The sequence below is a fragment of the Pinus tabuliformis genome, chromosome 8 (genome assembly GCF_031772625.1).
Source record: "Pinus tabuliformis cultivar Carrire ecotype Pingquan chromosome 8, CPIR1, whole genome shotgun sequence".
Taxonomy (NCBI): domain Eukaryota; kingdom Viridiplantae; phylum Streptophyta; class Pinopsida; order Pinales; family Pinaceae; genus Pinus; species Pinus tabuliformis.
Window position 1 is genome coordinate 731516395 of NC_142294.1, and position 14311 is coordinate 731530705.

At 36.0% G+C, this 14311-nt stretch overlaps 1 pseudogene; it reads right to left on the reverse strand.

Annotated features, from left to right (window-relative positions):
* Nucleotides 1–10929: 10929 nt before the first annotated feature.
* On the reverse strand, nt 10930–11427 carry LOC149237666 (uncharacterized; annotated as a pseudogene).
* Nucleotides 11428–14311: the final 2884 nt, after the last annotated feature.

A 14311-nucleotide genomic window follows, 5' to 3' on the forward strand; every position in this document is an offset into this window, starting at 1 on the left:
ATAATAATGAATGAGAAGTAGTTAGAAGCCTCTTCTATAAACAAGGCTATCATCATTTCCCAAATTGTTGTGAGTTGTTTGATCATTTAAGAATATAACTAATAGAAGGTATACTATGTGAAGGATTTTGTCTAAAATTTTTTAGATCTTCCATGCTTTGTTTTTTTCTTGAGGTGTAATATCCCCAGCCAGCAGCCGATCATCACCACATACCAAAAATCCAAATCTCCTTGAATAATTTTAGCAATGTATTTTTGAAATCATATGAGCTAAAATTTCGCTAATTAAACCTTAGGATTGGGTTCATTGATTGTTAATAACCTATAACTATAACTCATGGATTTATGTTTTGTTGAAAAAATAACTCAAAATCATTTGTAGTAGATATAATTAAACAAAAACCTCATTCAATTATCATCTATGACATAATTAGAGGTGAATTAATCACATTAACATGAGATCCTAGTTTAGATAAATTGACATATTATAATTGTAAATACAACATATAGATGGATTAGACCACATAGTACCAAATAATTATATGAATACCATAGAATTCCAAATGGCACATATTTTTTAAGCATGGGCCATTCAATTCAATTCATAATCCAACATACCAAACACATAACCCAGAAAATAGGGTTTCATTCATTAAACCATAATTAAGCACAACATCAAGTAAAGACAATTATCTATGTAAGAACATAAACTAGCTATTGGTTGTCCACATTCTTCCCATTCTCATACCATGTGGCTCATGATCACAGCCATAGGTCACCCCTAAGCTAGGGCAAAGACTCCAAAGGAATTAGTCAACGATAAAAACATAAAACTTAGGTCACAAAACCAACCTTAACAACCTTAGTCTCCAAACACAGGTTCATGTCTCCATGATTGGCACCCATGGAGTGTAGTCTAAAACCCTCCAACTCTAGGAGCATTGTTACTACCTAGTTTCCAATTATCAAACAACCAAACAGAAATTCCCACAACTAGTTCTAGAACCCCAACTAGGACTCACGAGCTATCTCCAATTGAGTTCCCCATGAGAACTCCATGGAACCAAGCCATAAGCAATGATGGAAAACCCTTAGAGACACTAAGCTCCTAAAGTTTCTTTAGAGCTCACATCAAACCTAATTCTATCTTGAGCACAATTAACCTAATATCTGCATCTCATTCAATTCCAGGGTCCACCTTGCGGATCATTAACCATCAGTTATAGAATTGTTTTCCTAAATATAATATTGAATAACCAATACCTTTATGACTCCATCCATCCACAATAAAACAAAGCCACTCGCATTTTAAATTCATGGGCCCAACTAAGCATATGGCACTCGTACCCATGTGGCACTCACTAAATCCACATGGGCCTATTGATGGTGTTGGATGCCCCCAACATTGTAAGGGGATCTCCCTGATGCGAAGTCCCAATTAGACCTCACAATGTTTTGTGTAGGAGTCCCATATGGTCATGTCATCCTTCATTGAAACGTTTTTCCAGGATATGCCTTAGTTACAATCTCTCATGGGAGAACACAATGCCTCTTTGAATAAACAATAATGTGAAATTTGTGAGACACCCAATGTAAGGTGTACCAGGGGTACTTACATTGCTGATGAGGAAAATGAGCGACCGGTTAGAAAAGAAATAGTACTATCCTAAAGGGGGGCCTAGGAATAATAAAAAGGACTTGTTGAGTACTTGTCGATTAGTCCACATAGTAGGCAATAATTGTTAAATCATAACAACATTAATTCTATAATAGATATACCTCAAACACAAACTATTTCATTAACGTAATATGTAGTTAAAGAAACATATACCATAAACATAACCAGAATAGTCCAGTTATATCTACGATACATGCATGAAGGAATGCCATCTTATTGAGCTTCTGGTTGTGAGTATATGATCCAAAGTACATTGTTGCATGAATGAAACATTGTATCGAGTAGTGAACCATGAAGCCAAAACTTGCTTCTCGAAAGAGTAATTTATCTCCAATGTAGTACAAGAGACGCCAAGGCTAAGCCTCCAAAATCAAGATGAAAATCCATTTTCTTCAGTTATGAGGAGCTATTTATAAAAAATACAATGACCTTTGAGATTCCTCATGACTCTTTGACTTTTATGACTATTGATATTCTAACATGACTCATTACATTCCAATATGTGGCTTTTCATATTCCACTTGTTTCCCTTGGACTTCATTAGAAAAAATTTATTACATAAGACAATTTACAAATGAGGCAGTGGCCTAATAAGACAAAATGCTAAAAGGACAAAGACTCATTCAAATGGATAAATAATTTTCTTCTTCGTGTAGTTTATTTGTGATACAGGTGTGCCATGCTATGAAATCCTTTGCGATGGCTACGCTCCGATATGGAAATACCCATTTATAATGCATCTTCACCTTAAATTCCTATGATAGTATGTTCTTGGAGATTTATTGTACATTATTCCACAACCATGAAAGCTTCATGCCCGTTTTAACTAGCAGAAAGGAATACTGCTGAATAATGTCCCTCATGACCTCAAAACCTTCCCATTTAGTTGCTTGTTTGATTTGTTCAATGTAATCCCTTATCTCCTTGAATATGACCTCCCTTCCTCCAATTTATTCAAGGGTTCTGATGGCGGGCGTCCTGTGTTTCTATGTTAGAGATTGAAACCCATTATGTAACTAGTTGTATGCAGCCATAGTATTAACCGACTATGCTCCAAGATGAGAGTAATTTCATAGGTGGGGTATTAACTAAAATTTGTCTATCTTGGGGAATACCTTGTCTTTCCTTTCCAAATTCTATAGAGAATGAAAATATTTGGCATCCCACTCCTATGTCTGGTCAACTGCTTTATTTGCTATATTTAGGAGTTTCACCACTTCTCAAGCATTCTTTTTAATTCTAATGAGAGTTGCCATGACTTGTTGTATAAGTATCATCTCGTTATATAGTCACGCCATAGTATCCTCTATTGATCTGATTCTTGTTGCATGGATGACTACCATTCTTTGATATTGATGTTATGTGATGAAAACCGCTAGCTCTATGCCTTGAGATGTTATACATGTTGTTTCACAACAACAAGCTCTCTTCTCAACCTAGAATTCTCATTCAATAATTACTATGAGTTATCATGTGTCGTTGTAGCAAATGGAACATTTTCCACGATGATTTCCCTTGGATTTATTCTAGTGTTAGAAGTTATCACCTTCTATGTATCGACTGAGAGTGGGATATGAGGATCATTGGGAGGGTATATATTTCTTTTCTACATGATCCACTTCTTCAGCTGATGAAATTTTACACTACAAACATTTGACTCTGTCTTCTAGTGGGTGTGTGATCCCCATCTCTCCGAATGGAAGATGACCTCCTGTGACTGGTTGTTATTTTAGGGTATAATTCTCATCATCCATGGGTTGGATGGTGCCTTGTTCCTCAGATTGTTCCGCTTACATCTCCTGATTCAATTTTTCTTATTCAATCCTCTGTGTTTCTTCCTCCTGGCACTGCATATGTTGCTCTTCTTCTATCTTTCTCCTCTCTTCTTTTTATGATTGTTGTTTTTCAAGCAACTCATCTTGCTTCCTTCTCTCTTCTTCTTCTTCTTCCTCTTCTTCTTCTTCTTCCTCCTCTTCTTCTTTCCTCTCCGACTATGTTTGAGTAGTTCTCGTGTTTAAAGGATTAACCTTCCATTTCATACTCCTCTAGCCTGATGAATACACGATCCTTTTCCTGGGAGCTATCTTCTTTTCTAGAGGTCTTATTTCCTCCTCCTCCTGCTCCTACAAGTCCTGAGTGGGAAGATCATGGATGAGATTGTACTCATAGCTAGATGTGATATTATCCTGGGATTGTACGTGTTCTTTATATTTGAATCTTTGACTTTGGTAATTTATGAAAAACCCATATTATGACTGATCCTCTGACAGTGTTGCCTAATAATTCATCCGGGATAATATCCATGGAAGTGATTGGTAGCGAAGTGCAGGAAATCCAACTATTTTATCTTTACTACCATAGCCATGTGACTCTTTAACTCACACACTCTGATCCTCACTAGAAAGATAGGCCAATGGGTTTTCTTCCTCATATGATGAATTCCCGATAACCCCTTGTTGAGTTGATATGCCATTTCATACATAACCACCTTCTTTGTCACATATTGTAGTATAAGATGAAGGGATTTATGACATGTGAAACAACTAATGCATGTTCCCTCAAGAGTTGCAAATCATTCCGCAATATATTGAACTAACTCCTTTAATTGATTATTCATGCATGGTAGATTCGTCTCGAATATCATGGGAAATATGGTTGCAAAGAAGTGTTTAGCCAATCTGTCATATGCACCTCTAAAGCATCATTTTGATAACATCCTACAGTGGAAATAAATTAGGAACTTCTCTTTAGGAGTATAATTCCAATATCATTTTGGGAAAGCATGACGTGAAAAAATTCCATCCATGAGAAATGTAGACATGTAAAATTTTGTGGCTTGGTTCACTTGTAAAGATGATTTAGCCCTCCCCACTTGACGTTGCAACTCATATGCTCATATATCCACCTAGTTGAAATATTTGGCATGTGTCAACACTATATTGAGCATATATTTCCAATTCTCTTGGGAAACCTCAACGTTCTTGTGCCGAAACATCTAACACTACATAGCTATAAAATATTGATATATGTCTTTGATAATCTTCGTCAAATAGACTACAGATGGGAAATGGTGAAACTTGGCAAGCTCTTGACACCATTTTTTGATAACATTAGTCGTTTCAAGGGTATCCCATCCCCCACAAAATTTGTCATTTTGATATTCATTAGGCCTGATCATCGTATAGTATGTGTGATTATCCTCACCATAATAGGTGGCAAGTTGACTGTCGCTCTCACTACGAAGCACAAGGTGAGAGTCAACCATGTGTGTGATGATCCATTCAATAATTTCTGGACATGGCATGAGCATGGATCTACATGCGATCCTATGCATATTGGACTTCTTAATATTCATGTATGTATGAACATCTTCTAACTCATTAGGAAACTTCTCTTGTGTGAATGTGTTATAAATATATCTCCATGTGACCTCTATAGTCTTGTCAATAAAACACTAAGTATATGTCTCTATGGGAACATTATGCCTTGTAACTTCCAGGTAATCAGTTGCTGCTAATGAAATTTCTTTAAAGTCTACTTTATGAGGCAACGTGTCTCCAATGGATGCTGACATAGTGGCAATACTTGTAGAACGAGAACCAGGTTTCTGGAAACAAACATATTGACAAGATCAACATAAATAACTAATTATGAAACAATACATGTAAATCACATTCAAAGAGCCATCACAGGTGATAAATGTGTGTGCAAGAAAAAATACTAATGAGAACTAGGAGGGCACACTTTCAAAGAATGGAGGTCACATGCATGGTCATTTGGGGATTTGTAGTGTGCTTATGTGCTCAAGAAAGAGGTAAAATAAAACATGGCACACTTTTGCATCTTGAAGGGTCAAAGGGGGAGGAGAAAGGTCCTTCAGCTCTTCTCTGTGTTCCCATGTGCTCAAGGAGACTAGTAGGGTTCATTGTCGCACTCCGAAGGCACAAAGGATGGGGGAATCAAAGATTCGGGTCTTCACAATGCACCTATGTGCTCAAGGAAAGAGAGGGCAGACTATAGCACTCTGAAGAGATTAATGATGCGACTTCATGCCTTGTTCTGTTAGAGAAAGGTTTTAGACCTATAATTCCTTGATTACTAAAACTTCTCCCCTTATCTTATTCTATATAGATAGACAAGCAAGAACACACCATTTATAACTGGACCAAGTGTGGCAATGAGAATCGTAAGTCAACAAGCATTTCATGGTTGGATTACAACTTCAATGTTGAAGGATCATATTTTCCTTCAGAAATTCATTGAATCTAAAGATGTAAACCAATTCAAGGAACAGGGTGAAAGATAATCCAAGGGTTGCATATTGCTACAATTTGTGTTTGTCAAAAGATTAGCTACATAACCCTGAAGCTCAAAACTATCTTATTCAAGGACAAATCAAATTGAAAGAGTGAAACAACAACATGAAAGACAAAATAAAAGTGCAATGCGTCTAACTATACGTGGCCTAGCCTAACCTAAACTAAATAATTCAAGGTGGGATCATGTAAAGTGGAAATTCTAATGCAGCCATAAAGTTTCTCCTAACCTTTAGACCAAAAGATGTGAACATGAAAAGTAAAAATAAAATTCAGTGCAGTGAACAAGAGAATATGTGCAAGTAATTGCACTGAGCAACAAAAATAGGAAGTGCAACCCCAATAGTGTATTACACTCAACGTCTCTACCAAATGGGGAAATTCAAAACAACAATAATTACTGGGCATATGACCATATAAGACTCAACTAAGCACATGCACTCAAGATGAGTGGCCCGACTATCAACCAACAAACTATTCCACGAATCAGGTGGAGAAGTACTAGTAAGGGTAGAAATAAGTATGTATTCAGATTTATTTACAACATTACTTTCATACCTAGGAGCCATTAACTTCTTTTGAGGAGGACGATCTTCTTCATAGTCAATTTAGGAGTCCCTTCTCCTACTTTCATATCTTCTATCGAGGTTATTCCTTTGATTGTATTTTCTTGTTTTTTTATTGTCATTTCTTTTGGTGTTTTAACGTGGTCTCTTTATCTTCTTGGGATAGTTTTTGGCATACTGACCTTTCTTGTGGCAATTGAAACATTCAATATGAGATAACGATATGTCATTCCTTCTTTTTGTATTTTGAGAAGGAGGTTTCCTTGATGGAACTCCTTTTTCCTTCAATTTTTCATGATTGATATAGGCAGCGGGATCTCCCTCTTCATGCTTTTTAATCCTTCCTATTGCTATCATCCTCAATTCTTCTTGACTAAGCTTCCCAACAATTTCATCAAATGATGGAAAGAAATTGTTGTTGCTGATTGTGGTAATGAAGGTTTCCCAAATAGGAGGGAGACCTCTAAGAGTCACTACTACTGGTTCCCTGTTAGGCAATTTTTTTCCAACTCTCTGCAATTGATCTCTAAGGCAAGAGATCCTCATAATGTAGGATTGAAAAAATTCTCCTTTGTTCATGTTGGTTTCCTTGAGTTGATATTTCAAGTTGATTATCTCATTCAAGTTATTGATTTCATACATGTCGGCTATCATGTCATACATGTCTTTATCTTGTAAACCATCAACTATAATTTTCTTTTCTTTGGACTCACCTTTCTTGTACCTTTTCTTGAGGGATGTGGAAGCATTTGCTAAAGGCTCGGGCATCCTTCCGTGAATGTATTCCAACACATCATTGTTGTCAGTTATGATCTCTAATCTGACTTTCCATGCAACAAAGTTTGATGCATCACCCAACTTTTCATGCTCCATGAAGGTAGAGGATGACATCTTGAATTTCACTAAGCAATTTTCTTTCTGAAAATGAGGGCTTCAATGCTTGTCTTCTTTTGGGATTTTCCTTCACATAAACTCAGATACCATGTTAATTTTTCTAATTGTTCTATGTCGTATCAGTTACTTTTGCCCAATTTACTTCTTCATTTACAATGCATCCAATTATTAGCAATATAACCAATCATAAATGTAACTGAAGAAAGGACAATATCTGTAGTGACAAAGAAGAAAACAGCACAACCATAAGAGATAATAGATTAGTCCAAGACCAGGGAAAAACCCCAAAAGGGGGAAACCCTTTCAAATCTTCTTATTTAATAGATTGTAACAAAAAGTTTTTAATAGAGAGTACAATGAGCTCAATACATATGATAGCAATGGAGTTTTACAAATGAGATCTACTGGTCGATATAATAGTAGAGAGAAACCTAAATATACTAGATCACCGAATCCAATTGAAGCGAACTATCAAAGCCGCAGTCAAAACCCTGGAAACTCTCAGCAAAACTGAGTTTTTGTGTCTGAAACACCCTGGAGGCTCTCTTGACCACTATCTAAAGGCATCTATAATTGCTTGGATGATCTTAGGAAGACCCTGTGCATGCATCTGGGGTCAAACACAATAGATCTACTCCAAAACCCTCAAACGATCTTTTCCAATTGTTATGTGTGTGTTTGGGATGACATGGACGCTCTCAGGACCACTCTGTCCGAGCGTCCTTTGACAGACACCTTCAGATCTGCCTTTGAAACCCTAAATGCTCCCTTAAGCTTTTGTGCCAGCATCTAGGGCTCTCTGGATGCTATCTTTCCCACTCTGTGCCAACATCCAGGAACTAAAATTCCCATTTTTGTGCGAGCGTTCGGGAATCCAAAAATCCTAGATCAAAGTGAGCTTCACCCCTGTGATTTCGAACGCTTGCACGAACTCCTTCCGTACCTATGAAAACCAGGACAAAAGAGAATAATAAAATATGGCTTGATAAATGTGTTGAAATGAGCTTGAGGTCGATTCTATTTATAGGCTTTCTTGAGGGGCCACTTGGGGTTGATGCTGACCTAACCAATTTCACATGTGCCAGTGATGAACATCTGATACTCGTTAGTCATACCATTCATGGTAATCGTGACCAGATATGTATCTAAGATAGCTTCACCAATATCACCCAGCTTGTTCTTGAGCTCCTTGATCTGCGAAATGAATGCTACAACTATCTCATTCTTCTCCATCTTGATCGAGAGAATTGTTCTCTTCAAGAACAATAGTCAGTTGGTGTTCTTGACCTCATAGAGATACTTGATCATCTTCCAGATCTCTGGTGCAATATTGCAATCACGGATATGCGGGATAATGCAATATTTGACTGACAATCTCAGGAGCATTCTCGCCTTAGTCTTCTGCTTGTCCCAGTCTTGGATTTTTATTCTTGTTCCTCCTGCAACAAGGTTTTGCTTCACCTCATCGTTGTTTACAATCATCCATGCATTGTGTCCCTCAAGAAGAGTTTGCAACCTAAATTTCCAACCAAATTAATTGGATCCATCCAGCTTCTTGTTTTCATTGAGGTAAGCTTCTGCTACTTGATTATTCATCTCGAATGAATAAAAACTTCAACCTCAATAACAAAAAAAACAACCCGGATCTTCTTAAAAGATAAACTGCTAAATGCTAGATCCATAGAAAAAAACAAGGCCAGATCTCTGTTTTTCAATGCCCCCCCTCCAATGATAAAGAGCCCCTCCTTTTCTTTTTAATTAAAGAATAAACCCTTTTCAATTATTTAATAAAAAAACTTAAATAAAAAGAAGTTAAATAAACAAACCCCTTCGTTATAAACAAAAGCCCTCTTATTCTTTAATGGGAAAACTTGAATTCTTTAATTAAAGAATTAATTTTCTATTTTTTTTAAAAAAGCCCCTCCTTTTAGAAATGAATTCAATACACCCCTGCTTTTAGAATTGAATATTAATTTCTCCATGCACACCGACTCCCTCATCGAATTAAAAGATTGATTACACGTACACACAGATCTCGACTCCACCACAATAGCGGACTGGTGCTCGTCCCAACCAATCCAGTGGAGGTCAAGTCCAGTCTTGGTTTTGTTGCCCTAGTCCCACGTTGGTCGACTCCCCCTTCAAATGTGCAATTCCCTTTAAAAATAGAATGACCTTCAGATCCTTCCGTGGCCTCCGGGAAAGTCACCTACGATCTAGCAGCGAATCCAATCAGGATATTTCGGCCTCCTGCGAAGTGTGTGGATCATCCTCATGCTGGATCATGGCCTCCACACTCACTGTACCTCAATCACATGATCTCCTTCCTCCTCGGTAGACCGCAACGAACTTTGCCTCAATGGATCATGCATGCCTTACCTTTGCTGAGGTTTCCTTGTTCAGAATTGCAAAGGTCACTGCCTCTTCACTTATGTCCCAAGAAGACTTGCGCTATCAAGCGAAGCCTTACCAAGCATCAGGCATCATTGAAGACTGCCAACGTGTTGCCTCCTCCATGCAAAGATTTACTTAGACGACACTGCAAAACAATAAACACAATATGCAAGAAAGCACAACGATTTTTTGACCTCACAGGGTTGGTGCGATTTTCCTCCAAGCCCTCGCACCGATCTAGAAATAAAAAATCACATAAGTTTAATAGTGAATCAGAGCGATTTTCTTCTCAAAATCCGCACTGATTCCACCTAAGTTGTGCCAGCCTTTGTCCACTCAGGTACAGGCTTCCTCAGCCCTGAAGTTCTGATACCATGTCAAAATTAGATGCTTGAATTAATACATAAAAAACTCATTGGTCATCTTTACAAAGGAGAGTCTGAACCAAGAGAGTCTGGCTCTGTAGAACGCTCAATATTCTGAATATTCATTAAAAATTATATACCCCATAGCTATAGGGAAGTTAGAACCATACCCTAAGAAATATAAACTAATTCTTATCCTAAAATCTCGTGAACCAACTCACATTATTATAGAATTCTCCATCATCTTCAACAATTTCTACCCTCCTCTAAATCCCCAAATAAAGGGAGATTTCTCCCTCCAACAATCCCCCGTAAACAAGGGGAGGTTCCACCTACCCAATGATCCGTTAGTTGTGGAGATTTCAAGCATCCCTGTTGCCAAAATTAATAAATATTTGTTGTTATTATTTCTATAAAAAGATAATAACTTCTCATATAACCTTTATGTATCTATTCCAGATTGCAAAAATTAGATAATGAAAGATGGTTTCGGATTATCGCAATGTTCGCTCAAAATTTTTCAATATTTGGAAAATTCTGAGTTAAATTGAAGAAGGAAAAAATAATATAATAATGACTAAACCTATCTTGAGAATTACGATAAACAAATTTATAAAAGAAACCTGCCTCCAAGCCTGTTAAAAGATAAAATATTTCAGACAGAAGAAGAAACACAAGTTGGTCATTGATTTTCATAATTAAAAAATTGGACCGAGTTCACTTACCGAGAACCCAAGGAGCTTGACACTTGATCGCTTCCAAGTCTTGGGGAGTAAGGTCATTTTCCATCTTCAGCATCTCTCGGGCTTTTCCGGGTGTTTTCAACCCAACAATTTCACCCGCAATAGTTCGACTGACCAGGTCAAGAAGAGTCACTATATCCAGACGCATGGCAGCCAATCCAAGTTGGATCAAAGTGGGCAGATCCAAATTCACAAACTCCACATACCATGGGTCAACATCCTCTTTTGATCTCCACGGACGTAGGGGATGATCAACATGGTATTTGCAATATTTGATAATCTTTTCCAAAATGTCGCTGGACAAAAACAGCAGGGGAATGGGATTTTTAGTAATGCCAAAGTCCTCTGCCATATTCTTTATTATCCCCGACTGCCACGCTGCTGCTTTTGGCACGTCGAATATTTTGCCATCGGAGCTCTTCAGCCTAACAATCTGATCATTGCGAAAGACCCGCTTCCTGTGTGTTCCCATTACCACGCAATTGCAGAGGATGATGTTGATGTTGAAGCTGATTCGAGAGGGAACGTCCAAGCGTACTATTCCTTCGATCACCAACGAAGGATTTCTTTCTATTATTCTTTCGATTTCGCATTAATTGAATGTAATGTCTACTTATATATACACCGGCGTGTTAGTTTTGGTAAAACAAGTATTTTATTAAAGATCAAACAAAAGGCCGACTGTCGTGAATTTTGGGAAGTTTTTCTATGGTTAAAATATTTCTAATTTAACTAAATATGGTTAAAATATCTAGGAAAAGTGAGGTGTTAAACGTGTTTTTCAATGTTTTTCTAATAAAACTAAATCTTATTTTTGTTGTTAAAGAGAGAATCATACAGGCTGGAAGAATTTTTTTTTTTTTTGTTAATGGAAAACCTGTGAGCAATTTAGGAAACCGACGTTTCGGACTAGCTAGGTGAGTCCATCATCAGGGCAATGAGATCTGAATTATATTTTCCAATATATTTTTGTTAAATATATTTTCCAATATTCTTAACATTTATATCTTTTCTAATATTTTTAATATCTATAAATCTTTTTTACGTTTAAGTCTTTTTAATAATTTCAAGTTTCAATATTTTTGTATTATGCTTTACAATTTTAAAACAGTGAATGAATGCCATCAACATCTTTTCTTTTCTTTTCAATCCACCTTGATCTAGTCCCTTATCAACATCCTTTTTTTTTTCCCTTTCAATCCAGCTTGATCTAGTCTCTTATCAACATCTTTGTTAGAATAGGAACTAGATCCAAAATTATTTTCTAATCTTTATCCACCAACTAATATTCCATTTTGAGCTCCCGGAAACTATGCTCATTAAATTTCTTGATCTCTATCTTTGGACTATTTACTATTTCCTATCACTAGTAGAATCGATTCCACACATCTCCCATTGTAACATGCCTTACGAAAAGACCAAGAAAATCCCCTTAGCCACAAAATCTTTTCCTTGAAGCCAAAATTGTTATGATACGAAATGTAATTTTAAACTTGTACATTTAATTGTGACAAATAGATTCTTCATAAAGTAAAAAAAATGCAATGGATAACACATGCATAAACACAATGATTTTACCCTACAAATCTCAAATGTGAAAACCAAAATAATTTTCAATATATTCTTTCTTTCAAGTATTAGATAATAGACACAAAATCCACCCACCAAAAAATAAAACTAAAATTAGATATAATTTTGGGCACTGCCTCCCAACCCCTAAACAAGGGGTTTCTACCTCTTGCAAAGCCCCCAAGACCCCAAGTAGGGAGAGATTTATTCCTCGTACAATCCCGGCCAATAAAGGGGTTTCTACCCTCCTCCCAATCCCCCAAGTAGGGGGAGATTTCTCCCTCCTAAAATCCCCCGTAAACAAGGGGAGGTAAAACATGTGGAGATGTTCATTAAAAGAATACAAAACATACCAACAAAGTAAGTGATGTATATATATATATATATATATATATATATATATAGAGAGAGAGAGAGAGAGAGAGAGAGAGAGAGAGAGAGAGAGAGAGAGAGAGAGAGAAACTTTAATAATTATAATTTTGAAATCGAATATGGTGCTATAAAGACTAAAACGTTTCATGTATTAATGCTTGATTATTTGAAGCTTTTTGAATTTTTGACCGGAGAATCCACAGTTGTAGAATATTTGAAGCTTCATTTTAGTCTACGAGGTTGTTCCTCTCCTCCCTCTCGTCACTTAACATAACTCATACACTCTATGATTTATTCTCGGTTCAAAATTAACCTAATCATGGGTACAGTGGTCCATATCCTACTTAGAGGTGACCAATTCACTATATACGTCATAAGTTTTGGTTAGATGAATCATCAATGATGCTTGATCCTAACATCTAATTGTTAGGATTAAAGTTTTTTTTTTCCCTTTTAATGGCCAACCTTCTTTAATTTCTGAGAGCTATAAATGGTCTCTATATTCAAAATGGATGATTAATACTTGATGAACTGGACCCATGCAATGGATTTTATAAATTGTTCAAAGTTCTTAAGCTCAATAAATATTAGTTACAACTTAAGGCCGTTCATTTCATTGACGAATTTTATGCCTTCACACCCATTTCCAATGCAAATAAGATAGACATGGTTCATGTCTTCCATTGAAATGATTGCAAAGAAACCATATGGATTATTCATGTGTTGGATTAAGGAATCCTTCACATTGCTTTAACTTGAGAACATTAAAAAATATATAAATTTTGTCTTTTATAGATTATACATTAGTTTTTTAAACACACATACACATATGTATAGATAAATAGATAGATAAATAGCTATATAGATAGATAGACAAATAAATATTAAAACATTTTCATTTTACATCTTCTATTGTGATAAAAAAATAATAGTAAAACCTACTCTAATAACATTTGAATTTGATTTGATTAATAAGATAGCTAAGTTTTGAATAGTTACAACCATAATTCCATACCTATTCAAGAAAGTTGATTTTCAATAACAAACTCTCTATATAAGCAATAAACATTAGACTTCATACATACAAATAGAAATAATATCAAAAACTAATGTGGCAACCTCTAATTCTTATCAAAATAAATAATGATAATGAGTGATAAGGAGTCAAAGTTGATAGAGAATTGAAGTTTATTAAAAATAGCATACATCAACATTATCTTTTAGATCAAGATCAAAATTTTCATCTCTAATTTCAATGTGAATGGAAATGGAGAGGAAGCAAAAAATATATGTATGTGATTATTATATTGAGATATTGAAGAGCACAGATTGAAAAAAATTGATATCCAAGAAGTGGTTCTATTATAGTCAATGATAATAAAGAAAGTCATGGAGGAAATCAACACTGCAAAATC